This window comes from Rhinopithecus roxellana, chromosome 7, assembly GCF_007565055.1.
Source record: "Rhinopithecus roxellana isolate Shanxi Qingling chromosome 7, ASM756505v1, whole genome shotgun sequence".
Classification (NCBI taxonomy): domain Eukaryota; kingdom Metazoa; phylum Chordata; class Mammalia; order Primates; family Cercopithecidae; genus Rhinopithecus; species Rhinopithecus roxellana.
The window spans coordinates 1,242,864-1,260,567 of NC_044555.1; positions in this window are offsets into that span (position 1 = coordinate 1,242,864).

Genomic DNA, 17,704 nt, shown 5'->3' on the forward strand with positions numbered 1-17,704 from the left:
CCTCTGGTAGAATTCAGCTGTGAATCCATCTGGTCCTGGACTTTTTTTGGTGGGTAGGCTATTAATTGTTGCCTCAATTTCATAGCCTGCTATTGGTCTATTCAGGGATTCAACTTCTTCCTGGTTTAGTCTTGGGAGAGTGTAAGTGTCCAGGAAATTATCCATTTCTTCTAGATTTTCTAGTTGATTTGCGTAGAGGTGTTTATAGTATTCTCTGATGGTAGTTTGTATTTCTGTGGGGTCCGTGGTGATATCCCCTTTATCATTTTTTATTGCATCTATTTGATTCCTCTCTCTTTTCTTCTTATTAGTCTTGCTAGCGGTCTGTCAATTTTGTTGGTCTTTTCAAAAAACCAACTCCTGGATTCATTGATTTTTTGGAGGGTTTTTTGTGTCTCTATCTCCTTCAGTTCTGCTCTGATCTTAGTTATTTCTTGCCTTCTGCTAGCTTTTGAATGTGTTTGCTCTTGCCTCTCCAGTTCTTTTAATTGTGATGTTAGAGTGTCAATTTTAGATCTTTCCTGCTTTCTCTTGTGGGCATTTAGTGCTATAAATTTCCCTCTACACACTGCTTTAAATGTGTCCCAGAGATTCTGGTATGTTGTATCTTTGTTCTCATTGGTTTCAAAGAACATCTTTATTTCCGCTTTCATTTCGTTATGTACCCAGTAGTCATTCAGGAGCAGGTTGTTCAGTTTCCATGTAGTTGAGCGGTTTTGATTGAGTTTCTTAGTCCTGAGTTCTAGTTTGATTGCACTGTGGTCTGAGAGACAGTTTGTTATCATTTCTGTTCTTGTACATTTGCTGAGGAGTGCTTTACTTCCAATTATGTGGTCAATTTTGGAATAAGTGCGATGTGGTGCTGAGAAGAATGTATATTCTGTTGATTTGGGGTGGAGAGTTCTATAGATGTCTATTAGGTCCACTTGGTGCAGAGATGAGTTCAATTCCTGGATATTCTTGTTAACTTTCTGTCTCGTTGATCTGTCTAATGTTGACAGTGGAGTGTTGAAGTCTCCCATTATTATTGTATGGGAGTCTATGTCTCTTTGTAAGTCTCTAAGGACTTGCTTTATGAATCTGGGTGCTCCTGTATTGGGTGCATATATATTTAGGAGAGTTAGCTCTTCCTGTTGAATTGATCCCTTTACCATTATGTAATGGCCTTCTTTGTCTCTTTTGATCTTTGATGGTTTAAAGTCTGTTTTATCAGAGACTAGGATTGCAACCCCTGCTTTTTTTTGTTCTCCATTTGCTTGGTAGATCTTCCTCCATCCCTTTATTTTGAGCCTATGTATGTCTCTGCATGTGAGATGGGTCTCCTGAATACAGCAGACTGATGGGTCTTGACTCTTTAACCAGTTTGCCAGTCTGTGTCTTTTAATTGGAGCATTTAGTCCATTTACATTTAAGGTTAATATTGTTATGTGTGAACTTGATCCTGCCATTATGATATTAACTGGTTATTTTGCTCGTTAGTTGATGTAGTTTCTTCCTAGCCTCGATGGTCTTTACATTTTGGCATGTTTTTGCAATGGCTGGTACCGGTTGTTCCTTTCCATGTTTAGGGCTTCCTTCAGGGTCTCTTGTAAGGCAGGCCTGGTGGTGACAAAATCTCTAAGCATTTGCTTATCTGTAAAGGATTTTATTTCTCCTTCACTTATGAAAATTAGTTTGGCTGGATATGAAATTCTGGGTTGAAAATTCTTTTCTTTAAGAACGTTGAATATTGGCCCCCACTCTCTTCTGGCTTGTAGAGTTTCTGTCGAGAGATCTGCTGTTAGTCTGATGGGCTTCCCTTTGTGGGTAACCCGACCTTTCTCTCTGGCTGCCCTTAAGATTTTTTCCTTCATTTCAACTTTGGTGAATCTGGCAATTATGTGTCTTGGAGTTGCTCTTCTCGAGGAGTATCTTTGTGGCATTCTCTGTATTTCCTAAATTTGAATGTTGGCTTGCCCTACTAGGTTGGGGAAGTTCTCCTGGATGATATCCTGAAGAGTGTTTTCCAACTTGGTTCCATTTTCCCCCTCACTTTCAGGCACCCCAATCAGACGTAGATTTGGTCTTTTTACATAATCCCATACTTCTTGCAGGCTTTGTTCATTTCTTTTTCTTCTTTTTTCTTCTGGTTTCTCTTCTCGCTTCATTTCATTCATTTGATCCTCAATCGCTGATACTCTTTCTTCCAGTTGATCGAGTCGGTTACTGAAGCTTGTGCATTTGTCACGTATTTCTCGTGTCATGGTTTTCATCTCTGTCATTTCGTTTATGACCTTCTCTGCATTAATTAGTCTAGCTGTCAATTCTTCCACTCTTTTTTCAAGATTTTTAGTTTCTTTGCGCTGGGTACGTAATTCCTCCTTTAGCTCTGAGAAGTTTGATGGACTGAAGCCTTCTTCTCTCCTCTCGTCCAAGTCATTCTCTGACCAGCTTTGATCCGTTGCTGGCGATGGGCTGCGCTCCTTTGCAGGCGGAGATGCACTCTTATTTTTTGAATTTCCAGCTTTTCTGCCCTGCTTCTTCCCCATCTTTGTGGTTTTATCTGTCTCTGGTCTTTGATGATGGTGACGTACTGATGGGGTTTTGGTATAGGTGTTCTTCCTGTTTAATAGTTTTCCTTCTGACAGTCAGGACCCTCAGCTGTAGGTCTGTTGGAGATTGCTTGAGGTCCACTCCAGACCCTGTTTGCCTGGGTATCAGCAGCAGAGGTTGCAGAAGATAGAATATTGCTGAACAGCGAGTGTACCTGTCTGATTCTTACTTTGGAAGCTTCCTCTCAGGGGTGTACTCCACCCTGTGAGGTGTGGGGTGTCAGACTGCCCCTAGTGGGGGATGTCTCTCAGTTAGGCTACTCAGGGGTCAGGGACCCACTTGAGCAGGCAGTCTGTCCATTCTCAGATCTCAGCCTCCGTGTTGGGAGATCCACTGCTCTCTTCAAAGCTGTCAGACAGAGTCGTTTGCATCTGCACAGGACTCTGCTGCTTCCCCTGTTGTTTTTTAGCTGTGCCCTGTCCCCAGAGGTGGAGTCTACAGAGACAGGCAGGTTTCCTTGAGCTGCTGTGAGCTCCACCCAGTTCGAGCTTCCCAGCGGCTTTGTTTACCTACTTAAGCCTCAGCAATGGCGGGCGCCCCTCCCCCAGCCTCGCTGCTGCCGTTTCAGTTAGATCGCAGACTGCTGTGCTAGCAATGAGGGAGGCTCCGTGGGCGTGGGACCCTCCCGGCCAGGTGTGGGATATATTCTCCTGGTGTGCCCGTTTGCTTAAAGCGCAGTATTGGGGTGGGAGTTACCTGATTTTCCAGGTGTTGTGTGTCTCAGTTCCCCTGGCTAGGAAAAGGGATTCCCTTCCCCCTTGCGCTTCCCAGGTGAGGTGATGCCTCACCCTGCTTCAGCTCTCGCTGGTCAGGCTGCAGCAACTGACCAGCACCGATTGTCCGGCACTCCCTAGTGAGATGACCCCAGTACCTCAGTTGAAAATGCAGAAATCACTGGTCTTCTGTGTCTCTTGCGCTGGGAGTTGGAGACTGGAGCTGTTCCTATTCGGCCATCTTGCTCCGCCCCCCGAATACCAGTTTTTAATGATATGTGTGGAAGAACCCGTTGGTAGGAATTTCTAATTGACAGAATACCAGAAAATGTAGACTTTACTGTATTTTATTATGGTTTGACCTATTGATCTTTACATTTAAAAGGCTTTAATCGTATTACATGAAGTGAGTTCTTGGTATTCAAAATTCCTTGCCTCCTCCTGCTCTCCTTGGTCCATTTTGTAGAGAAGAAAAGTCTTTAAATTCTCCCAAGATGACTGAAGTTGACCCCTAGTTTTGAGCAAAAGAAACATCTTTTAGGTCCATAGTGACAATTTCAATCCTTCTACAGATGTGCTATTTCACTGCCAAGAGCTAAAGAAGAGCTTTGTAACATTCAGCTGTCCAGCAGGGTTTAATGCTTCCATGAAATAAAAGCTCCAATTTTGGATTTAGGCTAAATGTTCCCATCAATCATAAGTATGCTGCAAGACTGTAAAATTTTTCATATGGTTGCAGCAAAGACAACGTATGTTTGAATGAAAAATAATGAATTATACTTTTTAACAATTGAAGACATTTCTTATAACCTTCATTTTTACATACATCTAAGCTTCATAAAAAGTTCTACAAAATTCAATTTCATAAAAATAGTTTCAGTTGCACACACTTTTTACTTGTTTCTTTAAACACAAAGCCTTTTTTCTGTATATCACCCTTCATGTAAATCAATTTTTATTATTTTATTTCAGATTTTTATGTAATGAAAAACTACTGCTTGGGTTATAGGGTTGGTTATAGATCTCTTTCAGATTGTTTTACTTCAGGTTGTACCTTTGCAAAATAGAAGGATTTACACACACATACACACACACGCTTACTTTATACCTGCTCCTTCCACTAATTAGCTGAGAAGGCAGGAGACAGGAAGACTCTGGCTCTAATATTTCCCTACCATCTTGCTAGCAGAGTGATGCATGCTAAAGAAGGTGAATAAATGCCCCATTGAATACCTTAATTCCCCTGGGAAACTAAGATGGTCTGTATTGCCATGAGATAAAAATTCCATCAGTTGACTTCAGCAAGAGTGGGAGTGTCTGTGTGGCTGGAAAGGAGAATGTTAATGAAGCTAAGAGTAATTATAACAATTTCATCAATTGTCACCAATTGATAAAAGCTTCTTAGCAGATGCACATCCTGCTAAGAAGTTGTGTTTTGCTAAGTTGCTTACCATAAAAAATAAGTTTGAAGAATATAGGACAATTGTCACCAACATGTTCAAGTTGTTGACTTTCTACTCAGTTCCAACCTTCAAATCATTACTTAAATTATCATCTAATTTAGTAAATAGTCTGATGATCATCTAAAAGGAGTCTCACAAAATTCATGTGAATGGCCATGGGAAAAGTCCAAGACTAGAGAGGCATTCTAGTGATTTTCTCCAGTTAAACCTGCCATGTATTGAAAGAGGTGTGTTTCAATAGAAGAATTTGGAAACCACTTCTACTTATACCTTATCAGTGACTGTATTAGTCTGTTCTCAGGCTGCTCATTAAGGCATACCTGAGACTGGGTGATTTATAAAGGAAAGAGGTTTAATTGACTCACAGTTCCATATGGCTGGGGAGGCCTCACAATCATGGCGGGAGGCAAATGAAGAACAAAGTCACATCTTACACGGCAGCAGGCAAGAGAGTGTGTGAAGGGAAGCTTCCCTTTATAAAACCAGAACTTATAAGACTTATTCACTATCACAAAAACAGCACAGGAAAGAGCCACCCTTATGATTCAGTTACCTTCCACCAGTTCCTTCCCATGACACGTGGGAATTATGGGAGCTAAAATTCAAGATGAGATTTGGGTGGGAACCCAGTCAAACCATATGACTGACATTTTGATATTTGCAAGTCTTTATTCTATAAATTATTGGGAAAATTTAGGTAGGGTAAAATGCCTAGTATTGTTAACTTTAAAGAAAATTAAGGCTGAGAGAAGAAAGTATGACCCATTTTTTTATTTTTTATTTTTATTTTTCTTTTTTTTGAGATGGAATCTCACTCTGTCACCCAGGCTGGAGTGCAGGGGCATGATCTCGGCTCACTGCAACCTCTGCCTGCCGGGTTCATGCCATTCTCCTGCCTCAGCCTCCTGAGTAGCTGGGGCTACAGGCACTCACCATCATGTCCAGCTATTTTTTTTTTTTTTTTGTACTTTTAGTAGAGACAGGGTTTCACCATGTTAGCCAAGATGGTCTCGATCTCCTGACCTCGTGATCCGCCTGCCTCGGCCTCCCAAAGTGCTGGGATTACAGGCGTGAGCCACTGCACCTGGCCAGTATGACCCAATTTTTAAATAACTGTGAGGATAAATTTGTTGGCCCAATTTCAATATAGTAGAGCCCACTTGAAAGTTGAACAATGTAGTTCAAAAATAATAAAAACAATAGGCCGGGCGCAGTGGCTCATGCCTGTAATCCCAACACTTTGGGAGGCTGAGGTGAGTGGGTCCCCTGAGGTCAGGAATTCAAGACCAGCCTGGCCAACATGGTGAAACCCCGTCTCTACCAAAAATACAAAAATTAGCCAGGTTTGGTGGTGCGTGCCTGTAATTCCAGCTATTTGGGAAACTGAGGCAGGAGAAACACTTGAACCCGGGAGGCGGAGGTTGCAGTGAGCCAAGATCGTGCCATTGCACTCCAGCCTCAGTAACAGAGTAAGACTCCATCTCAAAAATAAATTAATTAATTAAATTAAATAAATACTATATAACACTTAACAATCTAAAAACAAGAAGTACAGGCTGAAAATTTGAAGATTGGTTCCCTGACCTTTCCGCTGTCAGAAAGACCGATATACTACCTTTGGTCCCTTCAAGTCTGAAGACCAGACTGGACACCCGTGGCTCTGATCTAGTTGCAGAATTTCACTCAATGTTGTTTCAGTCAAGTTCAGGCTCTGACTTGGTAAATCATCTGTGATATCTTCAATATCTTCTTGTAGACTTCCTTCTCAATTGCCAGAAAAACTAGAGATTAAGACACTGTTCGTGTCAAGAAAACGATAAACACTAAAAGGGTCAGGGAAATAACTATCCAAGATGGGTTGAGTATGGAGGTAGAGGAATTTATTTTTAGCAGAAGCCATATCTAAGTAAAATCCTGATATTTGACTGGGGATGAACCAAGTACAGAAACTGGGGAAGGTGTTCCAAGCAGAGGGAACAGCAATTTTAAAAATAACATGAATTCAGGAGGCATTAAGCGTGAAGTAGAAGTGGTGAGAAATAAGTCTATGAAGAAATTTCCAGCAAGAATCAGATGATGCAGATGCATATCCTGCTGAGAAGTTGTGTTTTGCGAAGTTTCTCACTGTAGAGAATAAGTTGGAAGAACATAGGACAAGAAACAGGGTTGTTTCTTAAGAATCTACTGCTCTAGCTAAGGTAGGAGTTTCTACTAAAAAATTGTCAACATGAATTGATCTCAGAATACTTCAATGATACTTGTTAATCTGCTACCCAGAAAATGAAGATAAAAACACATTGTATTGGGATTCAATGTCTAGTCTAATTAACCTGAGGTGAAGTTTTGCACAAAAAAATCAATAAATGGATAAATTCCATTATACTTTGAAATAGTTGATGGAATAAAATAACTTAAGACTGCTTCTCAAACCTACTGGTTATATAACCAAACTCTTTAGTTTTACAATGCGTACTAGAAAGAAGACTACCTTTGGAAAAAAGGCTATCTCCACCTTATTAGATATTTGAATAAAGACAAATTAAAGTAGCTTGGGTTTAAACAAAGTCTTGCCTTTATAGTTAAAAATAGACACATCAAATAATCTAGCAAGGGCATGTGTTTGCCATGATCATAGTACATCCCCCACATCCAGCACTTCCATGGTACATGATAGGGGCTACGTATCTATTTTGAAACTGATTTCTGTAAATTCTTTCTTATCAAAATCTATTTAGGTTGATAAACAACTTACATAGTTAGACTTAACAACAGCTCCATATTTGTGTGAGAAACCGTATCTTATGAGTAACCTAAAGGATAAAATAGAGACTAATGTAAGAACATCTGGATTAATAGATGGACATTTGAAATTTGCCTGACTTGGCTCATCAATGTCTACTCTAGCAAATGTTATTTCATAGTATTAATTTAATCAACATTTATCTATACAAATTACCTAATAATGCCCATTACTTCTTTCTTCTGCAAATATCATTTGTGGTAGGCAGAATACTAGCCCTCCCAAAAACTTCCACATCCTAATACCCAGAATCTGTAAATATGTTACACTAAATGCCAAGAGATAATTAAGGCTGCAAGTTAAATTTAGGTTCCCAATCATTTGACTTTAAGAGAAAGAAAGCCTGGATTATCCAGGTAGATACAATGTAATCACAGGGGTCCTTTAAATGTGGAATTGACCGTTTCTGGCTTTGAAGTTTGAAGGGGCCACCATGCAAGGAATAAGGGCAGTCTCTAGAATCTGGAAAAGGCAAGAAATTGAATTTTCCCCTGAGGCTTGCAGAAGGAATGGCCAACACCTTGATTTTAACCCAGTGAGACCCATTTTGGACTCCTGAACTCCAAAGCTGTAAGAGGATACATTTGTGTTGTTCTAAGCCACTAACTTTATGGTAATTTGTAACAACAGTGAAAGGAAACTAATACATCATGTATGTGACAGATGTCATTTAGAATTTTTAGCTAAGATGAAACACCAGTGCATAAAGAGGTATCTGAAACTTTTACTCAACCAACTCTTTTATTCATACAGCAATGACTGCATTTTTGACAAAAGCAAGAGGGATACAATGAGACACCAACAAACCTTGAAGAGATATGAAAAACAAATGCTTTTGATTTTTCCTTAGCTGATTAGATAAGGCTTCATACGATGTTTTATTTAAACTTCTTTGCTAAATATAATCACCTCCATCCCTTGGAGGATTTATTTGGAGCAATTTGGTAAGTGACAGTGTGAATTGAGAATTAATAAGAAAAAAACAGGTCTGTACTAAATTGAGGCCTGATCTCCATTCACCTTGACCAGATTCTTCAGTGTTTCTCCCACAGCTTCTTCTTCACCCTCTTTTATCCTATTTCTTCTTTTGACTGCTCTCTGCATTCACTTTAAAAGAATCAAGAATACAGTTTAAGTCCCCATTTCCGGGCCACTAAAGAAGACATGGCCCTGAGGTCAGCACACTGAGGCACTGATTCGAATTGACCATAGGTAGCAGTTGCTACAGCTCCACCACCGAGAAGGCCTTGACAGATCTGTGACCCTGTCCTTCTCGACAGACCCTCCTCCTCCTGCTCCCTCTTATGCTGTGTCTGAACAAAACATCACATCAGCACTGTTTACTGCAGGAACTCAGCCAAGGAAGTCATAACAGGACAATAGCTATACAATCTGATAACCTTGTTAGCTCAAATCAAAGCTCCTAACAAGTAGGAGAGGTTAGTGAAGTGGGATAAAACTATTACATTATTTGGGTTTGTTGAAGTGGCTTTTCATATTTTTCCCCCTTTGAAAAAAAAAAAAAAAGTAACATCTCTTGTCCCTTTATTTAAGATTAAAAACCAGGCACAAGGACATAAAACAAAACAACATGTACAAGGCTAAGGTTAACTTTTAAAAGAATACAAATGGAGAGGGATGTACAAAGTTGATAATTATCTTCTACTGGAAAATAGCATAAAACTACTTGCATTGCAGTGCCAGATCTCTAGAAGAGTGTGGTAAGTGTGGAATAACCCTCGCTATCCAGAAGTTAGAGATGTGAATTAATTTGTGTAAATGATGATGAGTAATGAACTCATTTCAAATAACAGGTCAAGGATGATCAAGGTCTTTCTAATTTCTGTTTTCTTTACTTCACATTACTGGATACTATTTCAACACACAGAAATTTTGCCAAGCTGGATTGTGGCTTCTTATTGCCTCCCTCATACCTACCTCATGCTTCAGGCAACATTTCAACCCTATAAAAATATAATTTTAATCACACTGCTATCTCCCTATTTTTTGTAAAAGACATTAACGTATACTCCAAAACTGCCTAAAACGCAGTGTCTTACACAGAATTGCATTCATCCTCCTCCCACTTTCACTTCCTTAGTTCCTGCCAGTTCCATGATCCTGGAGGAAATAACACTAATTTTGACATCAGGACCTGTCACTGCTCAGGCCCTGTGCCCTGGCTAATATTCTCTGTGCCTCAGTTTCTTTACCTGCAGTAAATGACAAAATAATAAGTCAATTGAGCAAGTATGTATTTGGATGCATTTGAAAATGTCATTTTTATGTTTTGTATCATTTTGAAGTTAGAAACGTGAAACTTTATGGTTTGGCATGGCTACTGATTTATCTTTTGCTCCTGTGTTTCCCTGAAAGATTAATGAACCATAGCTAAATCTATACCTGCTTAGTGCTTTGAATCTGGTTTGGGGATTTTATTGTGAACATTTTGTTCAGCCGTATTTTACTGTTGCACTGAATGGAAATCAAAGTAACAATTCAATTTGTGTGTGTGTGTGTGTGTGTGTGTGTGTATGTGAGCACCTTTTATCTGCAAAAATGTTTCTTTTATAACAGCTGGAAAACTGCAGTGCTAAACATAAACCATTTTCCCTTTTTATTGCCCTTTCTTTGTAAAGATGATAAAGCAGCATTTCTCCAATTAATTATGACTTGGACAATTTGAAAATAATAAATGGTTCTGCATTTTTTTCTCTCCATCCTACATATAACTTGAAACAGAAAAAAAAAACCCCTTAGAAATGAAAATAGAGAAGAGAAAAATCATTATTTTCACATATATCGTGCATGTGTAGTTCCTATTCACCAAGATGACAATAAGAAAGAGAAAGGAAAAAGCAGAACAAAAATAAATATACTTTCTATATATTTAGTAATCATTCATATAGATATGTAACACATTGCAGGGGTTATCTAACAATTATGTAAAATGATTGGATCTTGACAGTGAGGTGCTAAATGTGTGTTTTCTCTTTGAATGTTCTCAATTTTAAAAATATTCCCTTACATATAGTCCCAGGCAATCTCTTACCTATAAATCTGTAATCATATTATTTGAATGGATTCACTCCCTCAAATTCTCTACCTCTATTCTCTACCAGTACCTGAAATTTCTAGCACATTTACTCTTTTGTACTAAGTCATTGAAAGATTGTCAGGCTATAAATAGTATTTGAGATGGATAGGCCATTATTATTAAACATCTCAGCATGAATTAGTCAAACAGGTGTAGCATTTCTTGGGTTACTGATCTTCACAAAGTCTTAGATTTTGGACGTGGTCACTGAGACTCAGCTGATTCTAACCTTAGTTTTGTACAACCAAATCAAGTGAAGGCTTGTTTTCACTGATGAGTATGCTTCTTGGAATTAGACCTAGTTTATATCCAACCACCAAACCATCCTTAGTAATGTACTGAAGGAAGAAGTATTATTAGTAATAATATCTGAGTTTTTTCAGTGCCTCTGTTTTTTGGAATACAAAATAACAAATGAAATGTGAAATATTGCATCATACAAAGCTCATCCAAAGGTAAATGTCACAACTGTGAAACAGGCGCATATGCTACATCCAAAGACCAGCGATTGTTTGAAGTAGGATGGGCAGTTAAGATGTCCATAAAATATCTTTCCATTCAAAAGCCAACTTTAAATAATTCCAATGAGCTATATGTTGAAATGAGATAGTGTGTTATCTGGTGTGTTGTTTTGTTTTTTTTTTTATCTAGTGTTTCAGTATAAAAATATTGATTCAGATTAGCTCACTGATATGAAATATGGAACTTGTAAAATTCAGGCACACTATAGAAGTCCCCTAATAAGGACTAATGAGTTCCTGCTGACTCAAGGCACAGCTGGGCATATAAACAGTTAGCTTTGGTGTTAAGATCAGAAGATAGTTTTTTAGCTTGCTAATAGTTAGCCCCTTAGAACATGGGCTACAATTTGATTTTAAACTATATCAGGGACATGCTAAATAGTAATGTAATTGAGAATAAAAGTCAGGATCTACCAATAACTAAATGCAAATGTTTTCAATTGAATTGAATATACATTCATTTGACGTTCATCTCTGAAATTCTAGCAATTCAGAAAAGCCAGCCGAAAGAAATTTTAAGACAGGGCTCAGTTTCTGTTCTTTCTGTATTTCCTAACATACTTAGCACATCACTGAGTATGTGCTTAGTAGGTAAAAATAAGTACATAGCTGAAAGATTAGAAGGAATCAAGAGAAGTTAGTTTCTAAGTTCCACTCAGATGATATTGAGGGCATTTAATTATTTGTATTTCTCCCCAAAGTTGATTCATTTTGAGCTTCAGTGGCTACTATTTCCACCTTCCATTTTCTGCATCAAAACATTCTAGTTTTGTTGAAATCCTCTCAAATTAAATGTTTCTAGCATTGGTAGTCATTATCTTGGATTGCATTTGGAGTTAGTTAATTTTTAACCAAAGAAGGAAATGTTTTGTTGATTTTACTCAATGGGTCATTTGAAATAGCAGCTTGTGCTTTTAAATGAAAAATTATCTGGTAATGCAAGAAACCAATAATAAAATTCAGAAATAGTGATCATTTTATATAGTTTTTAAACATAATATCCACTGATTTTATAATTAATATAATTTAAATGATGCCAGCTGTTTACTGGGGAATACAGATGAACTGGAGTGGCAGGCTCTAACTCCTTCAGTTCAGATGCTGACAAGAGAAGTCATTTATTTGTGACTACTCCTCAGACAGCAAACTTACCCTTCTAACTATTGGTGTAGTAAAACTCCAAACTGAAATATCTCATTAAAACATTCCTTACACTTGCAGCTATTTTTCCTTGACCTTGGTTGCTCTACTCCAACACTAAATTTACAAACACCGTGTGTGTGTGTGTGTGTGTGTGTGTGTGTGTGTCTGGGTCTGTGTGTCCCAAGACACACTGGTACTCTTGGAAAGCCCGTAATCGTTCAAATTAATATGTTTTTGGAACAAATTATAAATTAGAGCAATAATGAAAGTGATACTGTGTCTTGATTGAATTCAAATGCAATCTTCGTTCAGTTAAAAAATAATGAGTCAGATTTATTTAGAATTTCAGTTATGACCTTGTAAATAAGGTAACTTCGGAAATGACATTAACTCTTTTGGGTTCTTATTTCACTTCCATATAACTTTACCTGCAATTAACAAATTGATGTTGTAATTAAATTAATGACTCTGGCATCAAACAAACAACAACAAAAATAGGAACCAAATGTCCCCCTGGAAGCAGAGACTATCTCGGGATTATTTTTATTATAACATTAACCACAGGAAAATAACACACATTTGCAATGCCTAGCCATGCTCACCATCTTGGGTTTTCAATATGAAGATGAAGTTAATGGACTGGATGCCCACACCTCTTTGAATATTCTGTGAAAGCCAGAGTAAAAGATTTGAACAAGAAATGTAAGATTGCACAGAATCATAAAATTTCAAAGTAGGAAGGAACCTAAGCAATTATTTAATTCAATTTGTTAGTACTAACTTACTTCATAATTATAGTTTTCCATTTCCAACATTTTGCTTGTGGTTCAAGATTTTAAAAATACATAAAATACATTATAATTCACTACTATACAAACTGGATCATAACGGAAACAGAATTTCCATAAAATTTCCAAGTATCCCAGGACAGAGAAGGAATGATCAATACACAGAAAATCATGGCCATAAAAGAGTACTTACTCTTATTATGCATAATGAATTCAAATATTTTTCCCTTATATTCCATTTTATTTCTGTTTTTAATCTTTATCACAATCCATTAAATTGATTTCATGACCGCGAATGAATTGAGATTTGTTCTACATCCTTGTTACTCGAAGCGTGACCCCTGAACCAGCAGCATCAGTAGTATCTGCGAGTTTCTTTTCTTTTTTTTTTTTTTTGAGACAGAGTCTCGCTCTGTCGCCCAGGCTGGAGTGCAGTGGCAGGATCTCCACTCACTGCAAGTTCCGCCTCCCGGCTTCACGCCATTCTACCGCCTCAGCCTCCCGAGTAGCCGGGACTACAGGTGCCCGCCACTGCGCCTGGCTAATTTTTGTACTTTTAGTAGAGCGGGGTTTCACCATGTTAGCCAGGGTGGTCTCGATCTCCCGACCTCGTGATCCGCCCGTTTCGGCCTCCCAAAGTGCTGGGATTACAGGCGTGAGCCACCGCGCCCGGCCGTCTGCGAGTTTCTTAAAAATGCAGACTCGGCCGGGCACGGTGGCTCAAGCCTGTAATCCCAGCACTTTGGGAGGCCGAGATGGGCGGATCACGAGGTCAGGAGATCGAGACTATCCTGGCTAACACGGTGAAACCCCGTCTCTACTAAAAAATACAAAAAACTAGCCAGGCGAGGTGGCGGGCGCCTGTAGTCCCAGCTACTCGGGAGGCTGAGGCAGGAGAATGGCGCAAACCCGGGAGGCAGAGCTTGCAGTGAGCGGAGATCCGGCCACTGCACTCCAGCCTGGGCGACAAAGCGAGACTCTGTCTCAAAAAAAAAAAAATGCAGTCTCACGGGCCTGCCCTAGACCTGCTACATCAACATGTGCATTTCAACAAGATCCCCAAGGGATTCCCAGCACTTTAAATTTGAAGAAGCATTGTTCTTCCTCACCCCCAAGGGTCATCGAACAGTTAGCCTTTCCTTGAACCCTTTCATGGGTGAGACATTTTCTCCTTTTCAGGGCAACATATTTTATTTTCAAACAATTGTGCTCCAAAGAAGTGTCTTTGTTATATTAATTGGGAATTGGCATGTAAAGTATCAACTCAGACACCTGCACAGAAACAACATTCTAAAAATAGTACATTTCTTCCCTTTCCCACATAAGCTCCACCCACTGGTATTAGTATACCTTCTGGTGAACCAATGTTGCTGTAAATTAAGTTCGACTTATTTGCACATGGCAGTCTCTTAGCTAAAACTTCAGCAATCTTTGTGACTCTTCACCTTCTCTCTCAATTTGTACCTAAACAATCAACAGTCCTGATGAATTTTACCTTCCAAATATTTCTCCAATTAAGCTTTTCTCAAATTAGCATCCAAGTATCCCAGGACAGAGAAGGAATGATCAATACACAGAAAATCATGGCCAAAAAAATTATCAATATTCCCTATGGTCATTTAGTGAGGCTTAATCCAGATTCTGAAAAAACAATGATAGTTCTGGGTATGTTTTGTCAATAAAGAGCTATTATTTTGGCCTCAAAAGGCACTAATGCTCAATGGAGTGCCACCACCCAGGGTACCTGTTATCACCCATATCTTACCAGACAATTGCCCACCTCCCCGATTTCTGATTCAGTCCTCTGGAAAAAAACTGAAATATTATACACACATTCAAAATGCAATGAATATTTTCTTTCTTCTTATGTTTTCCATTCTGCCCACCTGGAACTGGGTAACTATTCCCACTGTTCATTTCAAATTGTGCTTCCTACTATGTCAGCTGTTGAGCTGGAGATAGGCCACTCAATTATCCAGCTATAATGTAAAGTGTAATTGAGAATCACCCTTTGGCTGATGCATTTTCTCTTTAGAGACTTCATGAAGTTGGGTTACATACAAGTGTGAGCATAAACGTATTCCCATATCTTTTTACATTCAGAATGCTTATATCCTAAAAAAATAAAAAGAAGAGGACTTGGTATTAAAAAAAGATGTCACTGAGCTGATAAGATAGAAAATTAAGAATAGTTTCCCATTCTTGGGAAATGTCTGGGCTACATGTCAAAGGGTGAGGGAGTTGCAAGGCCAGTTCTGTAATCTAATTACCTAAAGATAAAATTTCCTTCTTAAAATCAGTTCTTGGCATTACTTCCACTTTGTTGTCATTGGGTCAAGGAAAAACACTTTAAGTTTCTAAGCCTAAAAATCTAAGATGTGAGACTGCCTTATGACCTGGAAGACAAAAGAGAGAAAATGTTCCAACTTCTTCCTCTTCGTATGAATTCTTAATGGCAATCCAATGTGATGGCCAGAGGAGCCCTCTGTGTTACAACGGAAAAGGGTGATGATTCTGTAATACAGGAAGAACATGAAACCTTCCGCTCTCTGATGAGGATTATTTTTATTATTGTCTCATATCCAACAACTAACTGAGGTGAGATGTGCTAAAGAAAACAAGATACAACTAAACTCTCGTATTGTTGCCATGGTAACCTGTCAGGTTGCCTAACAGTAATAAGTTTTATTGAGAGCAAAGGTGGATAAACACTCTTTTTTGAGACATAATTCACATACCACAAATTCACCCATTCGTAGTGTACAACTCAATACTTTTTAGCATACTCCCAGAGCTGTGCATCCATTACCACAATCAATTGCTGAAAATTTTCATCACTCCAAAAAGAAACTCCATACCCTTGAGCAGTAGTCACCACCCATTCTCCCCATGTCTTTGGCCCTAGGCAAGCACTAATCTACTTTCCATCTATGTAGATTTATCTATTCTGGATATTTCATATAAATGGAATCGTATATGCAGTATTTTGTGGCAGGCTTCTTTTACTTAACATAATGCTTTCAAAGTTCACCCATGTATTGTAACATGTATCACTACTTCATTCCTTTTTTATAGCTGAATAATATTCTACTGTATGAATATGCCAGATTTTGTTTGTCCACTCATCAGCTGATGAACATTTCAGTTGTTTTCACCTTTTGGCTATTATGAACAATGCTGTAATGAACTTTTTGTATACCAGGTTTTATGTAGATATGTGCTTTCAATTCTCATCAGTATATACCTAGGAGTGGAATTACTACGTCATACGGTAACTCTAGGTTTACCTGTTTGAGGAACCACCAAACTCTTTTACATTTCCTGCAGCAAGGTATTTAAGGTTATTTTTTCACATTCTCATCACCACTTGTTATTATCTATCTTTTTTATTATAACTATCCAAGTGGGTGCAAAGTGGTATCTCATGGTTTGAATTTGCATTTCCAAACATAAGCATTCTTAATTTATCTCTAAATCATACTCATGGACAATGCAAATATTTAAGTTTAGTTAATTCCTGGATAGACCATATCTAAAGAGGCTGTTAAAAAAAAATAGTAGGCTAATTCATCTCCAGTCTTTATGGAAAGAAATGTTATTACACCAAAGAATCTCTGGCTTTCTAAGCAAAAAGAACAAAACTGGAGGCATCATGCTACCTGACTTCAAACTATACTACAGGACTACAGTAAACAAAACAGCATGGTACTGGTACAAAAACAGGTACATAGACCAATGGAACAGAATAGAGAACCCAGAAATAAGACCACACACCTACAACTATCAGATTTTCGACAAACCTGAGAAAAATAAACAATGGGGAGAGGATTCCCAATTCAATAAATGGTGCTAGGATAACTGGCTAGCCATATACAGAACATTGAAACTAGACTCCTTCCTTACACCATATACAAAAATGGACTCAAGATAAATTAAAACCCAAAAGTATAAAACCCAAAACTATAAAAACCCTGGAAGACAACCTAGGCAATACCATTCAGCACATAGGCACAGGCAAAACTTTCATGCCAAAAATGCCAAAAGCAATTGCAACAAAAGCAAAAATTGACAAATGGGGTCTAATTAAACTAAAGAGCTTCTGCACAGCAAAAGAACTATCAACAGAGTAAACAGACAACCTACAGAATGGGAGAACATTTTTGCAAACTATGCATCCAACAAAAGTCTAATGTCCAGCATCTATAAGGAACTTAAATTTGCAAGAGAAAAACAAACAACCTCATTACAAAGTGGGCAAAGGACATGAACAGACACTTTCTAAAAGACATGCATGTTGCCAACAAGCATATGAAAAAAGCTCAACATTGCTGATCATTAGAGAAATGCAAATCAAAACCACAATGAGATACCATCTCACACCAGTTAGAATGGCTATTATTAAAAAGTAAAGTAATAACAGATGCTGGTGAGGTTGTGGAGAAAAAGGAATGCTTATACACTGTTGGTAGGAGTGGAAATTAGTTCAGCCATTGTGGAAGACAGTGTGGCAATTCCTCAAAGACCTAAAGACAGAAAAACCATTTGACCCAGCAATCCCATTACTGAGCATATACCCAAGGAGTATAA